At 50.3% G+C, this 19231-nt stretch overlaps 20 non-coding genes across 20 annotated transcripts; 10 read left to right on the forward strand and 10 right to left on the reverse strand.

The window, feature by feature from the left end:
• The first annotated feature begins 325 nt into the window (after positions 1-325).
• Trnag-ccc lies at positions 326-397 on the forward strand. Its single transcript has one exon. It is a non-coding gene; the product is annotated as a tRNA-Gly (tRNA).
• Positions 398-1468: 1071 nt separating this feature from the next.
• On the reverse strand, positions 1469-1552 carry Trnal-uaa. The gene has a single exon. It is a non-coding gene; the product is annotated as a tRNA-Leu (tRNA).
• A 683-nt stretch (positions 1553-2235) lies between these two features.
• Positions 2236-2307, forward strand: Trnag-ccc. The gene has a single exon. It is a non-coding gene; the product is annotated as a tRNA-Gly (tRNA).
• Positions 2308-3378: 1071 nt separating this feature from the next.
• Trnal-uaa lies at positions 3379-3462 on the reverse strand. Its single transcript has one exon. It is a non-coding gene; the product is annotated as a tRNA-Leu (tRNA).
• A 683-nt stretch (positions 3463-4145) lies between these two features.
• On the forward strand, positions 4146-4217 carry Trnag-ccc. Its single transcript has one exon. It is a non-coding gene; the product is annotated as a tRNA-Gly (tRNA).
• A 1071-nt stretch (positions 4218-5288) lies between these two features.
• On the reverse strand, positions 5289-5372 carry Trnal-uaa. The gene has a single exon. It is a non-coding gene; the product is annotated as a tRNA-Leu (tRNA).
• Positions 5373-6055: 683 nt separating this feature from the next.
• Positions 6056-6127, forward strand: Trnag-ccc. The gene has a single exon. It is a non-coding gene; the product is annotated as a tRNA-Gly (tRNA).
• Positions 6128-7198: 1071 nt separating this feature from the next.
• On the reverse strand, positions 7199-7282 carry Trnal-uaa. Its single transcript has one exon. It is a non-coding gene; the product is annotated as a tRNA-Leu (tRNA).
• A 683-nt stretch (positions 7283-7965) lies between these two features.
• Positions 7966-8037, forward strand: Trnag-ccc. The gene has a single exon. It is a non-coding gene; the product is annotated as a tRNA-Gly (tRNA).
• Positions 8038-9108: 1071 nt separating this feature from the next.
• Trnal-uaa lies at positions 9109-9192 on the reverse strand. Its single transcript has one exon. It is a non-coding gene; the product is annotated as a tRNA-Leu (tRNA).
• Positions 9193-9875: 683 nt separating this feature from the next.
• Positions 9876-9947, forward strand: Trnag-ccc. Its single transcript has one exon. It is a non-coding gene; the product is annotated as a tRNA-Gly (tRNA).
• Positions 9948-11018: 1071 nt separating this feature from the next.
• On the reverse strand, positions 11019-11102 carry Trnal-uaa. The gene has a single exon. It is a non-coding gene; the product is annotated as a tRNA-Leu (tRNA).
• A 683-nt stretch (positions 11103-11785) lies between these two features.
• Positions 11786-11857, forward strand: Trnag-ccc. Its single transcript has one exon. It is a non-coding gene; the product is annotated as a tRNA-Gly (tRNA).
• Positions 11858-12928: 1071 nt separating this feature from the next.
• Positions 12929-13012, reverse strand: Trnal-uaa. Its single transcript has one exon. It is a non-coding gene; the product is annotated as a tRNA-Leu (tRNA).
• A 683-nt stretch (positions 13013-13695) lies between these two features.
• On the forward strand, positions 13696-13767 carry Trnag-ccc. The gene has a single exon. It is a non-coding gene; the product is annotated as a tRNA-Gly (tRNA).
• A 1071-nt stretch (positions 13768-14838) lies between these two features.
• On the reverse strand, positions 14839-14922 carry Trnal-uaa. The gene has a single exon. It is a non-coding gene; the product is annotated as a tRNA-Leu (tRNA).
• A 683-nt stretch (positions 14923-15605) lies between these two features.
• Positions 15606-15677, forward strand: Trnag-ccc. Its single transcript has one exon. It is a non-coding gene; the product is annotated as a tRNA-Gly (tRNA).
• A 1071-nt stretch (positions 15678-16748) lies between these two features.
• Positions 16749-16832, reverse strand: Trnal-uaa. The gene has a single exon. It is a non-coding gene; the product is annotated as a tRNA-Leu (tRNA).
• Positions 16833-17515: 683 nt separating this feature from the next.
• On the forward strand, positions 17516-17587 carry Trnag-ccc. The gene has a single exon. It is a non-coding gene; the product is annotated as a tRNA-Gly (tRNA).
• A 1071-nt stretch (positions 17588-18658) lies between these two features.
• Trnal-uaa lies at positions 18659-18742 on the reverse strand. Its single transcript has one exon. It is a non-coding gene; the product is annotated as a tRNA-Leu (tRNA).
• Between the last annotated feature and the right edge of the window lie 489 nt (positions 18743-19231).

The raw sequence follows: 19231 nt of genomic DNA on the forward strand, positions 1-19231 counted from the left end.
ATCAAACTAACCAACTTAATATTGTGATACTTAGGCGCTTTCTACTTCTGGTTTGGCACACGTATGCTGAATCGTCTCTGGATCATCAGTAAGTACGTCACATTAGATATTTGTTTTATCGCCCAGCTGTAACTTAAAGGGCAGTTTTTCAACGGCTGTCAGTTCTGCTTCTAGTTACGCTACATCGCCCTAGCAGCACCAACGCACTGCGTTCAGAGGTGCTCACCTCTGGCCTGGCGTTGAGCGCCTACAGCGCCATCGCCTTCGGCCTCTGATGGCAGGAGGGTAGCCGACACATCAGGGCGTGGGTGGGACGCAGCACAACGCGGTGGTGGTGTAACGGTCAGCATGGTTGCTTCCCGAGCAGTTGATCCGGGTTCGATTCCCGGCCACCGCACAAAACGTACATTTTTCTTCTACGGGTATTCCACGTAACGAAACGCGATCTTCGAAACTGCGAACTGTCGCGGTACGAATAGTTTTCCTTCGCCCCTCGTCTCAGTCCGTGCTGCCAGGGCGCTAGTCTGCGGGTTTCGTTTCTCAGCATCGTGTGTCTCCATGTGTCGACTTGTCTCGACTTTGCTCGGCTGACGCGAAAGCTGACGCTTGGAAATGGGCATATATGTAGAGGGCAGGAGGGAGAAACGACTGGGAGAGACCAAAAATCGACAAACACACGACAGAACCTTTCATTTTATTGTGGCCACAGATTCGCCCCTTAGTGTACCGAGAGGTAAGAGTGGCGCCAGCGTGCGGGACCGCATCATTATCGCTAAGCAACAGCGAAACCGAAGGAAAAATGCAAAATGAAAGAAGCCAACAGCACATCGAGTTCCCAGCCGAGCATGCATCCAAGTACTAACCACGGCCAACGGATCTTAACGCCGGTGAACAGACGAGAACCGCTGCACTACGCGCGGTATGGCCGTTGGCGACAGTATCGCGCGACGTGTATACACCTTACTTCTTGTGAAGATCGCTTGTTATTTACCTGGCAGTGTCTCGCTGGAGGAAGCATTGTCTTTTAGGGGCGTAAAATGAAATGGCACTTGGTGCGGTCGAATACGTGGCCTTTGTGTTCACAGCACGACGCTCTAACTTACTCAGCTATCGAGCTACGCAATGTGGCACGTCTGCAGTCCAATACCCCTGCTTTCGTTCACGTTTGCTTGCCTGATGCTTGGACCCCAAAAACCACAACACAAAGGTATCGTAAATGCCGTGAGAATAACCAAGACTCAGCAAACGAAAGTATGTTCGGCTACCGGGAATCGAATACGGGCCTCGTGGCTGAAAGCCATGTCTCCTAGCAGCTTTCCATTCTTTCTGACCGCCAGACAATCAAACTTGCAAGGCAAGCACCATAGTCACTGCCGTTTCTAGTAGTATCTGTGGAACCTGTTCCCGCGTAATTTACTTGTTTTCCCGCATGTACGAAATTGGTAATTTTGAAATATTTAAAATGCATTGTCAGATGTGGGGTTCGAACCCACGCTCCCCTTAGGGAACCAGAGCTTAAATCTGGCGCCTTAGACCGCTCGGCCAATCTGACGTGTGAGCGCAAAGTCTCTACTACCGTCGTTTCTAGGAACATCTCCAGAGCCTGACGGCGAAATTAGCGTGTTTTTTTCTTGTGTGAAGGAATTACGTTGGTTTTAGAGTATTTAAAACGAGTTGTCAGATGTGAGGTTGCACCCCACCCTCCCTTTCGGGAACCACAGCTTAAACATGGTGCCTTAAACCATTGTTTTCCGTCGCCATCTGCCTTGAGTGGAACGAGCAGAACTGTAGTTATCAATATTCACATTGACGCAGAGAAAACAAAAAACGACACAAAAGGCCGTTCCCTAGCAACGGCTCCGCTGTGCATTTCGCCCTCAGGGGAAGCTAATGACATGCTCCAGGCGGGCATCAAACTAACCAACTTAATATTGTGATACTTAGGCGCTTTCTACTTCTGGTTTGGCACACGTATGCTGAATCGTCTCTGGATCATCAGTAAGTACGTCACATTAGATATTTGTTTTATCGCCCAGCTGTAACTTAAAGGGCAGTTTTTCAACGGCTGTCAGTTCTGCTTCTAGTTACGCTACATCGCCCTAGCAGCACCAACGCACTGCGTTCAGAGGTGCTCACCTCTGGCCTGGCGTTGAGCGCCTACAGCGCCATCGCCTTCGGCCTCTGATGGCAGGAGGGTAGCCGACACATCAGGGCGTGGGTGGGACGCAGCACAACGCGGTGGTGGTGTAACGGTCAGCATGGTTGCTTCCCGAGCAGTTGATCCGGGTTCGATTCCCGGCCACCGCACAAAACGTACATTTTTCTTCTACGGGTATTCCACGTAACGAAACGCGATCTTCGAAACTGCGAACTGTCGCGGTACGAATAGTTTTCCTTCGCCCCTCGTCTCAGTCCGTGCTGCCAGGGCGCTAGTCTGCGGGTTTCGTTTCTCAGCATCGTGTGTCTCCATGTGTCGACTTGTCTCGACTTTGCTCGGCTGACGCGAAAGCTGACGCTTGGAAATGGGCATATATGTAGAGGGCAGGAGGGAGAAACGACTGGGAGAGACCAAAAATCGACAAACACACGACAGAACCTTTCATTTTATTGTGGCCACAGATTCGCCCCTTAGTGTACCGAGAGGTAAGAGTGGCGCCAGCGTGCGGGACCGCATCATTATCGCTAAGCAACAGCGAAACCGAAGGAAAAATGCAAAATGAAAGAAGCCAACAGCACATCGAGTTCCCAGCCGAGCATGCATCCAAGTACTAACCACGGCCAACGGATCTTAACGCCGGTGAACAGACGAGAACCGCTGCACTACGCGCGGTATGGCCGTTGGCGACAGTATCGCGCGACGTGTATACACCTTACTTCTTGTGAAGATCGCTTGTTATTTACCTGGCAGTGTCTCGCTGGAGGAAGCATTGTCTTTTAGGGGCGTAAAATGAAATGGCACTTGGTGCGGTCGAATACGTGGCCTTTGTGTTCACAGCACGACGCTCTAACTTACTCAGCTATCGAGCTACGCAATGTGGCACGTCTGCAGTCCAATACCCCTGCTTTCGTTCACGTTTGCTTGCCTGATGCTTGGACCCCAAAAACCACAACACAAAGGTATCGTAAATGCCGTGAGAATAACCAAGACTCAGCAAACGAAAGTATGTTCGGCTACCGGGAATCGAATACGGGCCTCGTGGCTGAAAGCCATGTCTCCTAGCAGCTTTCCATTCTTTCTGACCGCCAGACAATCAAACTTGCAAGGCAAGCACCATAGTCACTGCCGTTTCTAGTAGTATCTGTGGAACCTGTTCCCGCGTAATTTACTTGTTTTCCCGCATGTACGAAATTGGTAATTTTGAAATATTTAAAATGCATTGTCAGATGTGGGGTTCGAACCCACGCTCCCCTTAGGGAACCAGAGCTTAAATCTGGCGCCTTAGACCGCTCGGCCAATCTGACGTGTGAGCGCAAAGTCTCTACTACCGTCGTTTCTAGGAACATCTCCAGAGCCTGACGGCGAAATTAGCGTGTTTTTTTCTTGTGTGAAGGAATTACGTTGGTTTTAGAGTATTTAAAACGAGTTGTCAGATGTGAGGTTGCACCCCACCCTCCCTTTCGGGAACCACAGCTTAAACATGGTGCCTTAAACCATTGTTTTCCGTCGCCATCTGCCTTGAGTGGAACGAGCAGAACTGTAGTTATCAATATTCACATTGACGCAGAGAAAACAAAAAACGACACAAAAGGCCGTTCCCTAGCAACGGCTCCGCTGTGCATTTCGCCCTCAGGGGAAGCTAATGACATGCTCCAGGCGGGCATCAAACTAACCAACTTAATATTGTGATACTTAGGCGCTTTCTACTTCTGGTTTGGCACACGTATGCTGAATCGTCTCTGGATCATCAGTAAGTACGTCACATTAGATATTTGTTTTATCGCCCAGCTGTAACTTAAAGGGCAGTTTTTCAACGGCTGTCAGTTCTGCTTCTAGTTACGCTACATCGCCCTAGCAGCACCAACGCACTGCGTTCAGAGGTGCTCACCTCTGGCCTGGCGTTGAGCGCCTACAGCGCCATCGCCTTCGGCCTCTGATGGCAGGAGGGTAGCCGACACATCAGGGCGTGGGTGGGACGCAGCACAACGCGGTGGTGGTGTAACGGTCAGCATGGTTGCTTCCCGAGCAGTTGATCCGGGTTCGATTCCCGGCCACCGCACAAAACGTACATTTTTCTTCTACGGGTATTCCACGTAACGAAACGCGATCTTCGAAACTGCGAACTGTCGCGGTACGAATAGTTTTCCTTCGCCCCTCGTCTCAGTCCGTGCTGCCAGGGCGCTAGTCTGCGGGTTTCGTTTCTCAGCATCGTGTGTCTCCATGTGTCGACTTGTCTCGACTTTGCTCGGCTGCCGCGAAAGCTGACGCTTGGAAATGGGCATATATGTAGAGGGCAGGAGGGAGAAACGACTGGGAGAGACCAAAAATCGACAAACACACGACAGAACCTTTCATTTTATTGTGGCCACAGATTCGCCCCTTAGTGTACCGAGAGGTAAGAGTGGCGCCAGCGTGCGGGACCGCATCATTATCGCTAAGCAACAGCGAAACCGAAGGAAAAATGCAAAATGAAAGAAGCCAACAGCACATCGAGTTCCCAGCCGAGCATGCATCCAAGTACTAACCACGGCCAACGGATCTTAACGCCGGTGAACAGACGAGAACCGCTGCACTACGCGCGGTATGGCCGTTGGCGACAGTATCGCGCGACGTGTATACACCTTACTTCTTGTGAAGATCGCTTGTTATTTACCTGGCAGTGTCTCGCTGGAGGAAGCATTGTCTTTTAGGGGCGTAAAATGAAATGGCACTTGGTGCGGTCGAATACGTGGCCTTTGTGTTCACAGCACGACGCTCTAACTTACTCAGCTATCGAGCTACGCAATGTGGCACGTCTGCAGTCCAATACCCCTGCTTTCGTTCACGTTTGCTTGCCTGATGCTTGGACCCCAAAAACCACAACACAAAGGTATCGTAAATGCCGTGAGAATAACCAAGACTCAGCAAACGAAAGTATGTTCGGCTACCGGGAATCGAATACGGGCCTCGTGGCTGAAAGCCATGTCTCCTAGCAGCTTTCCATTCTTTCTGACCGCCAGACAATCAAACTTGCAAGGCAAGCACCATAGTCACTGCCGTTTCTAGTAGTATCTGTGGAACCTGTTCCCGCGTAATTTACTTGTTTTCCCGCATGTACGAAATTGGTAATTTTGAAATATTTAAAATGCATTGTCAGATGTGGGGTTCGAACCCACGCTCCCCTTAGGGAACCAGAGCTTAAATCTGGCGCCTTAGACCGCTCGGCCAATCTGACGTGTGAGCGCAAAGTCTCTACTACCGTCGTTTCTAGGAACATCTCCAGAGCCTGACGGCGAAATTAGCGTGTTTTTTTCTTGTGTGAAGGAATTACGTTGGTTTTAGAGTATTTAAAACGAGTTGTCAGATGTGAGGTTGCACCCCACCCTCCCTTTCGGGAACCACAGCTTAAACATGGTGCCTTAAACCATTGTTTTCCGTCGCCATCTGCCTTGAGTGGAACGAGCAGAACTGTAGTTATCAATATTCACATTGACGCAGAGAAAACAAAAAACGACACAAAAGGCCGTTCCCTAGCAACGGCTCCGCTGTGCATTTCGCCCTCAGGGGAAGCTAATGACATGCTCCAGGCGGGCATCAAACTAACCAACTTAATATTGTGATACTTAGGCGCTTTCTACTTCTGGTTTGGCACACGTATGCTGAATCGTCTCTGGATCATCAGTAAGTACGTCACATTAGATATTTGTTTTATCGCCCAGCTGTAACTTAAAGGGCAGTTTTTCAACGGCTGTCAGTTCTGCTTCTAGTTACGCTACATCGCCCTAGCAGCACCAACGCACTGCGTTCAGAGGTGCTCACCTCTGGCCTGGCGTTGAGCGCCTACAGCGCCATCGCCTTCGGCCTCTGATGGCAGGAGGGTAGCCGACACATCAGGGCGTGGGTGGGACGCAGCACAACGCGGTGGTGGTGTAACGGTCAGCATGGTTGCTTCCCGAGCAGTTGATCCGGGTTCGATTCCCGGCCACCGCACAAAACGTACATTTTTCTTCTACGGGTATTCCACGTAACGAAACGCGATCTTCGAAACTGCGAACTGTCGCGGTACGAATAGTTTTCCTTCGCCCCTCGTCTCAGTCCGTGCTGCCAGGGCGCTAGTCTGCGGGTTTCGTTTCTCAGCATCGTGTGTCTCCATGTGTCGACTTGTCTCGACTTTGCTCGGCTGACGCGAAAGCTGACGCTTGGAAATGGGCATATATGTAGAGGGCAGGAGGGAGAAACGACTGGGAGAGACCAAAAATCGACAAACACACGACAGAACCTTTCATTTTATTGTGGCCACAGATTCGCCCCTTAGTGTACCGAGAGGTAAGAGTGGCGCCAGCGTGCGGGACCGCATCATTATCGCTAAGCAACAGCGAAACCGAAGGAAAAATGCAAAATGAAAGAAGCCAACAGCACATCGAGTTCCCAGCCGAGCATGCATCCAAGTACTAACCACGGCCAACGGATCTTAACGCCGGTGAACAGACGAGAACCGCTGCACTACGCGCGGTATGGCCGTTGGCGACAGTATCGCGCGACGTGTATACACCTTACTTCTTGTGAAGATCGCTTGTTATTTACCTGGCAGTGTCTCGCTGGAGGAAGCATTGTCTTTTAGGGGCGTAAAATGAAATGGCACTTGGTGCGGTCGAATACGTGGCCTTTGTGTTCACAGCACGACGCTCTAACTTACTCAGCTATCGAGCTACGCAATGTGGCACGTCTGCAGTCCAATACCCCTGCTTTCGTTCACGTTTGCTTGCCTGATGCTTGGACCCCAAAAACCACAACACAAAGGTATCGTAAATGCCGTGAGAATAACCAAGACTCAGCAAACGAAAGTATGTTCGGCTACCGGGAATCGAATACGGGCCTCGTGGCTGAAAGCCATGTCTCCTAGCAGCTTTCCATTCTTTCTGACCGCCAGACAATCAAACTTGCAAGGCAAGCACCATAGTCACTGCCGTTTCTAGTAGTATCTGTGGAACCTGTTCCCGCGTAATTTACTTGTTTTCCCGCATGTACGAAATTGGTAATTTTGAAATATTTAAAATGCATTGTCAGATGTGGGGTTCGAACCCACGCTCCCCTTAGGGAACCAGAGCTTAAATCTGGCGCCTTAGACCGCTCGGCCAATCTGACGTGTGAGCGCAAAGTCTCTACTACCGTCGTTTCTAGGAACATCTCCAGAGCCTGACGGCGAAATTAGCGTGTTTTTTTCTTGTGTGAAGGAATTACGTTGGTTTTAGAGTATTTAAAACGAGTTGTCAGATGTGAGGTTGCACCCCACCCTCCCTTTCGGGAACCACAGCTTAAACATGGTGCCTTAAACCATTGTTTTCCGTCGCCATCTGCCTTGAGTGGAACGAGCAGAACTGTAGTTATCAATATTCACATTGACGCAGAGAAAACAAAAAACGACACAAAAGGCCGTTCCCTAGCAACGGCTCCGCTGTGCATTTCGCCCTCAGGGGAAGCTAATGACATGCTCCAGGCGGGCATCAAACTAACCAACTTAATATTGTGATACTTAGGCGCTTTCTACTTCTGGTTTGGCACACGTATGCTGAATCGTCTCTGGATCATCAGTAAGTACGTCACATTAGATATTTGTTTTATCGCCCAGCTGTAACTTAAAGGGCAGTTTTTCAACGGCTGTCAGTTCTGCTTCTAGTTACGCTACATCGCCCTAGCAGCACCAACGCACTGCGTTCAGAGGTGCTCACCTCTGGCCTGGCGTTGAGCGCCTACAGCGCCATCGCCTTCGGCCTCTGATGGCAGGAGGGTAGCCGACACATCAGGGCGTGGGTGGGACGCAGCACAACGCGGTGGTGGTGTAACGGTCAGCATGGTTGCTTCCCGAGCAGTTGATCCGGGTTCGATTCCCGGCCACCGCACAAAACGTACATTTTTCTTCTACGGGTATTCCACGTAACGAAACGCGATCTTCGAAACTGCGAACTGTCGCGGTACGAATAGTTTTCCTTCGCCCCTCGTCTCAGTCCGTGCTGCCAGGGCGCTAGTCTGCGGGTTTCGTTTCTCAGCATCGTGTGTCTCCATGTGTCGACTTGTCTCGACTTTGCTCGGCTGACGCGAAAGCTGACGCTTGGAAATGGGCATATATGTAGAGGGCAGGAGGGAGAAACGACTGGGAGAGACCAAAAATCGACAAACACACGACAGAACCTTTCATTTTATTGTGGCCACAGATTCGCCCCTTAGTGTACCGAGAGGTAAGAGTGGCGCCAGCGTGCGGGACCGCATCATTATCGCTAAGCAACAGCGAAACCGAAGGAAAAATGCAAAATGAAAGAAGCCAACAGCACATCGAGTTCCCAGCCGAGCATGCATCCAAGTACTAACCACGGCCAACGGATCTTAACGCCGGTGAACAGACGAGAACCGCTGCACTACGCGCGGTATGGCCGTTGGCGACAGTATCGCGCGACGTGTATACACCTTACTTCTTGTGAAGATCGCTTGTTATTTACCTGGCAGTGTCTCGCTGGAGGAAGCATTGTCTTTTAGGGGCGTAAAATGAAATGGCACTTGGTGCGGTCGAATACGTGGCCTTTGTGTTCACAGCACGACGCTCTAACTTACTCAGCTATCGAGCTACGCAATGTGGCACGTCTGCAGTCCAATACCCCTGCTTTCGTTCACGTTTGCTTGCCTGATGCTTGGACCCCAAAAACCACAACACAAAGGTATCGTAAATGCCGTGAGAATAACCAAGACTCAGCAAACGAAAGTATGTTCGGCTACCGGGAATCGAATACGGGCCTCGTGGCTGAAAGCCATGTCTCCTAGCAGCTTTCCATTCTTTCTGACCGCCAGACAATCAAACTTGCAAGGCAAGCACCATAGTCACTGCCGTTTCTAGTAGTATCTGTGGAACCTGTTCCCGCGTAATTTACTTGTTTTCCCGCATGTACGAAATTGGTAATTTTGAAATATTTAAAATGCATTGTCAGATGTGGGGTTCGAACCCACGCTCCCCTTAGGGAACCAGAGCTTAAATCTGGCGCCTTAGACCGCTCGGCCAATCTGACGTGTGAGCGCAAAGTCTCTACTACCGTCGTTTCTAGGAACATCTCCAGAGCCTGACGGCGAAATTAGCGTGTTTTTTTCTTGTGTGAAGGAATTACGTTGGTTTTAGAGTATTTAAAACGAGTTGTCAGATGTGAGGTTGCACCCCACCCTCCCTTTCGGGAACCACAGCTTAAACATGGTGCCTTAAACCATTGTTTTCCGTCGCCATCTGCCTTGAGTGGAACGAGCAGAACTGTAGTTATCAATATTCACATTGACGCAGAGAAAACAAAAAACGACACAAAAGGCCGTTCCCTAGCAACGGCTCCGCTGTGCATTTCGCCCTCAGGGGAAGCTAATGACATGCTCCAGGCGGGCATCAAACTAACCAACTTAATATTGTGATACTTAGGCGCTTTCTACTTCTGGTTTGGCACACGTATGCTGAATCGTCTCTGGATCATCAGTAAGTACGTCACATTAGATATTTGTTTTATCGCCCAGCTGTAACTTAAAGGGCAGTTTTTCAACGGCTGTCAGTTCTGCTTCTAGTTACGCTACATCGCCCTAGCAGCACCAACGCACTGCGTTCAGAGGTGCTCACCTCTGGCCTGGCGTTGAGCGCCTACAGCGCCATCGCCTTCGGCCTCTGATGGCAGGAGGGTAGCCGACACATCAGGGCGTGGGTGGGACGCAGCACAACGCGGTGGTGGTGTAACGGTCAGCATGGTTGCTTCCCGAGCAGTTGATCCGGGTTCGATTCCCGGCCACCGCACAAAACGTACATTTTTCTTCTACGGGTATTCCACGTAACGAAACGCGATCTTCGAAACTGCGAACTGTCGCGGTACGAATAGTTTTCCTTCGCCCCTCGTCTCAGTCCGTGCTGCCAGGGCGCTAGTCTGCGGGTTTCGTTTCTCAGCATCGTGTGTCTCCATGTGTCGACTTGTCTCGACTTTGCTCGGCTGACGCGAAAGCTGACGCTTGGAAATGGGCATATATGTAGAGGGCAGGAGGGAGAAACGACTGGGAGAGACCAAAAATCGACAAACACACGACAGAACCTTTCATTTTATTGTGGCCACAGATTCGCCCCTTAGTGTACCGAGAGGTAAGAGTGGCGCCAGCGTGCGGGACCGCATCATTATCGCTAAGCAACAGCGAAACCGAAGGAAAAATGCAAAATGAAAGAAGCCAACAGCACATCGAGTTCCCAGCCGAGCATGCATCCAAGTACTAACCACGGCCAACGGATCTTAACGCCGGTGAACAGACGAGAACCGCTGCACTACGCGCGGTATGGCCGTTGGCGACAGTATCGCGCGACGTGTATACACCTTACTTCTTGTGAAGATCGCTTGTTATTTACCTGGCAGTGTCTCGCTGGAGGAAGCATTGTCTTTTAGGGGCGTAAAATGAAATGGCACTTGGTGCGGTCGAATACGTGGCCTTTGTGTTCACAGCACGACGCTCTAACTTACTCAGCTATCGAGCTACGCAATGTGGCACGTCTGCAGTCCAATACCCCTGCTTTCGTTCACGTTTGCTTGCCTGATGCTTGGACCCCAAAAACCACAACACAAAGGTATCGTAAATGCCGTGAGAATAACCAAGACTCAGCAAACGAAAGTATGTTCGGCTACCGGGAATCGAATACGGGCCTCGTGGCTGAAAGCCATGTCTCCTAGCAGCTTTCCATTCTTTCTGACCGCCAGACAATCAAACTTGCAAGGCAAGCACCATAGTCACTGCCGTTTCTAGTAGTATCTGTGGAACCTGTTCCCGCGTAATTTACTTGTTTTCCCGCATGTACGAAATTGGTAATTTTGAAATATTTAAAATGCATTGTCAGATGTGGGGTTCGAACCCACGCTCCCCTTAGGGAACCAGAGCTTAAATCTGGCGCCTTAGACCGCTCGGCCAATCTGACGTGTGAGCGCAAAGTCTCTACTACCGTCGTTTCTAGGAACATCTCCAGAGCCTGACGGCGAAATTAGCGTGTTTTTTTCTTGTGTGAAGGAATTACGTTGGTTTTAGAGCATTTAAAACGAGTTGTCAGATGTGAGGTTGCACCCCACCCTCCCTTTCGGGAACCACAGCTTAAACATGGTGCCTTAAACCATTGTTTTCCGTCGCCATCTGCCTTGAGTGGAACGAGCAGAACTGTAGTTATCAATATTCACATTGACGCAGAGAAAACAAAAAACGACACAAAAGGCCGTTCCCTAGCAACGGCTCCGCTGTGCATTTCGCCCTCAGGGGAAGCTAATGACATGCTCCAGGCGGGCATCAAACTAACCAACTTAATATTGTGATACTTAGGCGCTTTCTACTTCTGGTTTGGCACACGTATGCTGAATCGTCTCTGGATCATCAGTAAGTACGTCACATTAGATATTTGTTTTATCGCCCAGCTGTAACTTAAAGGGCAGTTTTTCAACGGCTGTCAGTTCTGCTCCTAGTTACGCTACATCGCCCTAGCAGCACCAACGCACTGCGTTCAGAGGTGCTCACCTCTGGCCTGGCGTTGAGCGCCTACAGCGCCATCGCCTTCGGCCTCTGATGGCAGGAGGGTAGCCGACACATCAGGGCGTGGGTGGGACGCAGCACAACGCGGTGGTGGTGTAACGGTCTGCATGGTTGCTTCCCGAGCAGTTGATCCGGGTTCGATTCCCGGCCACCGCACAAAACGTACATTTTTCTTCTACGGGTATTCCACGTAACGAAACGCGATCTTCGAAACTGCGAACTGTCGCGGTACGAATAGTTTTCCTTCGCCCCTCGTCTCAGTCCGTGCTGCCAGGGCGCTAGTCTGCGGGTTTCGTTTCTCAGCATCGTGTGTCTCCATGTGTCGACTTGTCTCGACTTTGCTCGGCTGACGCGAAAGCTGACGCTTGGAAATGGGCATATATGTAGAGGGCAGGAGGGAGAAACGACTGGGAGAGACCAAAAATCGACAAACACACGACAGAACCTTTCATTTTATTGTGGCCACAGATTCGCCCCTTAGTGTACCGAGAGGTAAGAGTGGCGCCAGCGTGCGGGACCGCATCATTATCGCTAAGCAACAGCGAAACCGAAGGAAAAATGCAAAATGAAAGAAGCCAACAGCACATCGAGTTCCCAGCCGAGCATGCATCCAAGTACTAACCACGGCCAACGGATCTTAACGCCGGTGAACAGACGAGAACCGCTGCACTACGCGCGGTATGGCCGTTGGCGACAGTATCGCGCGACGTGTATACACCTTACTTCTTGTGAAGATCGCTTGTTATTTACCTGGCAGTGTCTCGCTGGAGGAAGCATTGTCTTTTAGGGGCGTAAAATGAAATGGCACTTGGTGCGGTCGAATACGTGGCCTTTGTGTTCACAGCACGACGCTCTAACTTACTCAGCTATCGAGCTACGCAATGTGGCACGTCTGCAGTCCAATACCCCTGCTTTCGTTCACGTTTGCTTGCCTGATGCTTGGACCCCAAAAACCACAACACAAAGGTATCGTAAATGCCGTGAGAATAACCAAGACTCAGCAAACGAAAGTATGTTCGGCTACCGGGAATCGAATACGGGCCTCGTGGCTGAAAGCCATGTCTCCTAGCAGCTTTCCATTCTTTCTGACCGCCAGACAATCAAACTTGCAAGGCAAGCACCATAGTCACTGCCGTTTCTAGTAGTATCTGTGGAACCTGTTCCCGCGTAATTTACTTGTTTTCCCGCATGTACGAAATTGGTAATTTTGAAATATTTAAAATGCATTGTCAGATGTGGGGTTCGAACCCACGCTCCCCTTAGGGAACCAGAGCTTAAATCTGGCGCCTTAGACCGCTCGGCCAATCTGACGTGTGAGCGCAAAGTCTCTACTACCGTCGTTTCTAGGAACATCTCCAGAGCCTGACGGCGAAATTAGCGTGTTTTTTTCTTGTGTGAAGGAATTACGTTGGTTTTAGAGTATTTAAAACGAGTTGTCAGATGTGAGGTTGCACCCCACCCTCCCTTTCGGGAACCACAGCTTAAACATGGTGCCTTAAACCATTGTTTTCCGTCGCCATCTGCCTTGAGTGGAACGAGCAGAACTGTAGTTATCAATATTCACATTGACGCAGAGAAAACAAAAAACGACACAAAAGGCCGTTCCCTAGCAACGGCTCCGCTGTGCATTTCGCCCTCAGGGGAAGCTAATGACATGCTCCAGGCGGGCATCAAACTAACCAACTTAATATTGTGATACTTAGGCGCTTTCTACTTCTGGTTTGGCACACGTATGCTGAATCGTCTCTGGATCATCAGTAAGTACGTCACATTAGATATTTGTTTTATCGCCCAGCTGTAACTTAAAGGGCAGTTTTTCAACGGCTGTCAGTTCTGCTTCTAGTTACGCTACATCGCCCTAGCAGCACCAACGCACTGCGTTCAGAGGTGCTCACCTCTGGCCTGGCGTTGAGCGCCTACAGCGCCATCGCCTTCGGCCTCTGATGGCAGGAGGGTAGCCGACACATCAGGGCGTGGGTGGGACGCAGCACAACGCGGTGGTGGTGTAACGGTCAGCATGGTTGCTTCCCGAGCAGTTGATCCGGGTTCGATTCCCGGCCACCGCACAAAACGTACATTTTTCTTCTACGGGTATTCCACGTAACGAAACGCGATCTTCGAAACTGCGAACTGTCGCGGTACGAATAGTTTTCCTTCGCCCCTCGTCTCAGTCCGTGCTGCCAGGGCGCTAGTCTGCGGGTTTCGTTTCTCAGCATCGTGTGTCTCCGTGTGTCGACTTGTCTCGAATTTGCTCGGCTGACGCGAAAGCTGACGCTTGGAAATGGGCATATATGTAGAGGGCAGGAGGGAGAAACGACTGGGAGAGACCAAAAATCGACAAACACACGACAGAACCTTTCATTTTATTGTGGCCACAGATTCGCCCCTTAGTGTACCGAGAGGTAAGAGTGGCGCCAGCGTGCGGGACCGCATCATTATCGCTAAGCAACAGCGAAACCGAAGGAAAAATGCAAAATGAAAGAAGCCAACAGCACATCGAGTTCCCAGCCGAGCATGCATCCAAGTACTAACCACGGCCAACGGATCTTAACGCCGGTGAACAGACGAGAACCGCTGCACTACGCGCGGTATGGCCGTTGGCGACAGTATCGCGCGACGTGTATACACCTTACTTCTTGTGAAGATCGCTTGTTATTTACCTGGCAGTGTCTCGCTGGAGGAAGCATTGTCTTTTAGGGGCGTAAAATGAAATGGCACTTGGTGCGGTCGAATACGTGGCCTTTGTGTTCACAGCACGACGCTCTAACTTACTCAGCTATCGAGCTACGCAATGTGGCACGTCTGCAGTCCAATACCCCTGCTTTCGTTCACGTTTGCTTGCCTGATGCTTGGACCCCAAAAACCACAACACAAAGGTATCGTAAATGCCGTGAGAATAACCAAGACTCAGCAAACGAAAGTATGTTCGGCTACCGGGAATCGAATACGGGCCTCGTGGCTGAAAGCCATGTCTCCTAGCAGCTTTCCATTCTTTCTGACCGCCAGACAATCAAACTTGCAAGGCAAGCACCATAGTCACTGCCGTTTCTAGTAGTATCTGTGGAACCTGTTCCCGCGTAATTTACTTGTTTTCCCGCATGTACGAAATTGGTAATTTTGAAATATTTAAAATGCATTGTCATATGTGGGGTTCGAACCCACGCTCCCCTTAGGGAACCAGAGCTTAAATCTGGCGCCTTAGACCGCTCGGCCAATCTGACGTGTGAGCGCAAAGTCTCTACTACCGTCGTTTCTAGGAACATCTCCAGAGCCTGACGGCGAAATTAGCGTGTTTTTTTCTTGTGTGAAGGAATTACGTTGGTTTTAGAGTATTTAAAACGAGTTGTCAGATGTGAGGTTGCACCCCACCCTCCCTTTCGGGAACCACAGCTTAAACATGGTGCCTTAAACCATTGTTTTCCGTCGCCATCTGCCTTGAGTGGAACGAGCAGAACTGTAGTTATCAATATTCACATTGACGCAGAGAAAACAAAAAACGACACAAAAGGCCGTTCCCTAGCAACGGCTCCGCTGTGCATTTCGCCCTCAGGGGAAGCTAATGACATGCTCCAGGCGGGCATCAAACTAACCAACTTAATATTGTGATACTTAGGCGCTTTCTACTTCTGGTTTGGCACACGTATGCTGAATCGTCTCTGGATCATCAGTAAGTACGTCACATTAGATATTTGTTTTATCGCCCAGCTGTAACTTAAAGGGCAGTTTTTCAACGGCTGTCAGTTCTGCTTCTAGTTACGCTACATCGCCCTAGCAGCACCAACGCACTGCGTTCAGAGGTGCTCACCTCTGGCCTGGCGTTGAGCGCCTACAGCGCCATCGCCTTCGGCCTCTGATGGCAGGAGGGTAGCCGACACATCAGGGCGTGGGTGGGACGCAGCACAACGCGGTGGTGGTGTAACGGTCAGCATGGTTGCTTCCCGAGCAGTTGATCCGGGTTCGATTCCCGGCCACCGCACAAAACGTACATTTTTCTTCTACGGGTATTCCACGTAACGAAACGCGATCTTCGAAACTGCGAACTGTCGCGGTACGAATAGTTTTCCTTCGCCCCTCGTCTCAGTCCGTGCTGCCAGGGCGCTAGTCTGCGGGTTTCGTTTCTCAGCATCGTGTGTCTCCATGTGTCGACTTGTCTCGACTTTGCTCGGCTGACGCGAAAGCTGACGCTTGGAAATGGGCATATATGTAGAGGGCAGGAGGGAGAAACGACTGGGAGAGACCAAAAATCGACAAACACACGACAGAACCTTTCATTTTATTGTGGCCACAGATTCGCCCCTTAGTGTACCGAGAGGTAAGAGTGGCGCCAGCGTGCGGGACCGCATCATTATCGCTAAGCAACAGCGAAACCGAAGGAAAAATGCAAAATGAAAGAAGCCAACAGCACATCGAGTTCCCAGCCGAGCATGCATCCAAGTACTAACCACGGCCAACGGATCTTAACGCCGGTGAACAGACGAGAACCGCTGCACTACGCGCGGTATGGCCGTTGGCGACAGTATCGCGCGACGTGTATACACCTTACTTCTTGTGAAGATCGCTTGTTATTTACCTGGCAGTGTCTCGCTGGAGGAAGCATTGTCTTTTAGGGGCGTAAAATGAAATGGCACTTGGTGCGGTCGAATACGTGGCCTTTGTGTTCACAGCACGACGCTCTAACTTACTCAGCTATCGAGCTACGCAATGTGGCACGTCTGCAGTCCAATACCCCTGCTTTCGTTCACGTTTGCTTGCCTGATGCTTGGACCCCAAAAACCACAACACAAAGGTATCGTAAATGCCGTGAGAATAACCAAGACTCAGCAAACGAAAGTATGTTCGGCTACCGGGAATCGAATACGGGCCTCGTGGCTGAAAGCCATGTCTCCTAGCAGCTTTCCATTCTTTCTGACCGCCAGACAATCAAACTTGCAAGGCAAGCACCATAGTCACTGCCGTTTCTAGTAGTATCTGTGGAACCTGTTCCCGCGTAATTTACTTGTTTTCCCGCATGTACGAAATTGGTAATTTTGAAATATTTAAAATGCATTGTCAGATGTGGGGTTCGAACCCACGCTCCCCTTAGGGAACCAGAGCTTAAATCTGGCGCCTTAGACCGCTCGGCCAATCTGACGTGTGAGCGCAAAGTCTCTACTACCGTCGTTTCTAGGAACATCTCCAGAGCCTGACGGCGAAATTAGCGTGTTTTTTTCTTGTGTGAAGGAATTACGTTGGTTTTAGAGTATTTAAAACGAGTTGTCAGATGTGAGGTTGCACCCCACCCTCCCTTTCGGGAACCACAGCTTAAACATGGTGCCTTAAACCATTGTTTTCCGTCGCCATCTGCCTTGAGTGGAACGAGCAGAACTGTAGTTATCAATATTCACATTGACGCAGAGAAAACAAAAAACGACACAAAAGGCCGTTCCCTAGCAACGGCTCCGCTGTGCATTTCGCCCTCAGGGGAAGCTAATGACATGCTCCAGGCGGGCATCAAACTAACCAACTTAATATTGTGATACTTAGGCGCTTTCTACTTCTGGTTTGGCACACGTATGCTGAATCGTCTCTGGATCATCAGTAAGTACGTCACATTAGATATTTGTTTTATCGCCCAGCTGTAACTTAAAGGGCAGTTTTTCAACGGCTGTCAGTTCTGCTTCTAGTTACGCTACATCGCCCTAGCAGCACCAACGCACTGCGTTCAGAGGTGCTCACCTCTGGCCTGGCGTTGAGCGCCTACAGCGCCATCGCCTTCGGCCTCTGATGGCAGGAGGGTAGCCGACACATCAGGGCGTGGGTGGGACGCAGCACAACGCGGTGGTGGTGTAACGGTCAGCATGGTTGCTTCCCGAGCAGTTGATCCGGGTTCGATTCCCGGCCACCGCACAAAACGTACATTTTTCTTCTACGGGTATTCCACGTAACGAAACGCGATCTTCGAAACTGCGAACTGTCGCGGTACGAATAGTTTTCCTTCGCCCCTCGTCTCAGTCCGTGCTGCCAGGGCGCTAGTCTGCGGGTTTCGTTTCTCAGCATCGTGTGTCTCCATGTGTCGACTTGTCTCGACTTTGCTCGGCTGCCGCGAAAGCTGACGCTTGGAAATGGGCATATATGTAGAGGGCAGGAGGGAGAAACGACTGGGAGAGACCAAAAATCGACAAACACACGACAGAACCTTTCATTTTATTGTGGCCACAGATTCGCCCCTTAGTGTACCGAGAGGTAAGAGTGGCGCCAGCGTGCGGGACCGCATCATTATCGCTAAGCAACAGCGAAACCGAAGGAAAAATGCAAAATGAAAGAAGCCAACAGCACATCGAGTTCCCAGCCGAGCATGCATCCAAGTACTAACCACGGCCAACGGATCTTAACGCCGGTGAACAGACGAGAACCGCTGCACTACGCGCGGTATGGCCGTTGGCGACAGTATCGCGCGACGTGTATACACCTTACTTCTTGTGAAGATCGCTTGTTATTTACCTGGCAGTGTCTCGCTGGAGGAAGCATTGTCTTTTAGGGGCGTAAAATGAAATGGCACTTGGTGCGGTCGAATACGTGGCCTTTGTGTTCACAGCACGACGCTCTAACTTACTCAGCTATCGAGCTACGCAATGTGGCACGTCTGCAGTCCAATACCCCTGCTTTCGTTCACGTTTGCTTGCCTGATGCTTGGACCCCAAAAACCACAACACAAAGGTATCGTAAATGCCGTGAGAATAACCAAGACTCAGCAAACGAAAGTATGTTCGGCTACCGGGAATCGAATACGGGCCTCGTGGCTGAAAGCCATGTCTCCTAGCAGCTTTCCATTCTTTCTGACCGCCAGACAATCAAACTTGCAAGGCAAGCACCATAGTCACTGCCGTTTCTAGTAGTATCTGTGGAACCTGTTCCCGCGTAATTTACTTGTTTTCCCGCATGTACGAAATTGGTAATTTTGAAATATTTAAAATGCATTGTCAGATGTGGGGTTCGAACCCACGCTCCCCTTAGGGAACCAGAGCTTAAATCTGGCGCCTTAGACCGCTCGGCCAATCTGACGCGTGAGCGCAAAGTCTCTACTACCGTCGTTTCTAGGAACATCTCCAGAGCCTGACGGCGAAATTAGCGTGTTTTTTTCTTGTGTGAAGGAATTACGTTGGTTTTAGAGTATTTAAAACGAGTTGTCAGATGTGAGGTTGCACCCCACCCTCCCTTTCGGGAACCACAGCTTAAACATGGTGCCTTAAACCATTGTTTTCCGTCGCCATCTGCCTTGAGTGGAACGAGCAGAACTGTAGTTATCAATATTCACATTGACGCAGAGAAAACAAAAAACGACACAAAAGGCCGTTCCCTAGCAACGGCTCCGCTGTGCATTTCGCCCTCAGGGGAAGCTAATGACATGCTCCAGGCGGGCATCAAACTAACCAACTTAATATTGTGATACTTAGGCGCTTTCTACTTCTGGTTTGGCACACGTATGCTGAATCGTCTCTGGATCATCAGTAAGTACGTCACATTAGATATTTGTTTTATCGCCCAGCTGTA

The sequence above is a fragment of the Schistocerca americana genome, unplaced genomic scaffold (genome assembly GCF_021461395.2).
Source record: "Schistocerca americana isolate TAMUIC-IGC-003095 unplaced genomic scaffold, iqSchAmer2.1 HiC_scaffold_182, whole genome shotgun sequence".
NCBI classification, from domain to species: domain Eukaryota; kingdom Metazoa; phylum Arthropoda; class Insecta; order Orthoptera; family Acrididae; genus Schistocerca; species Schistocerca americana.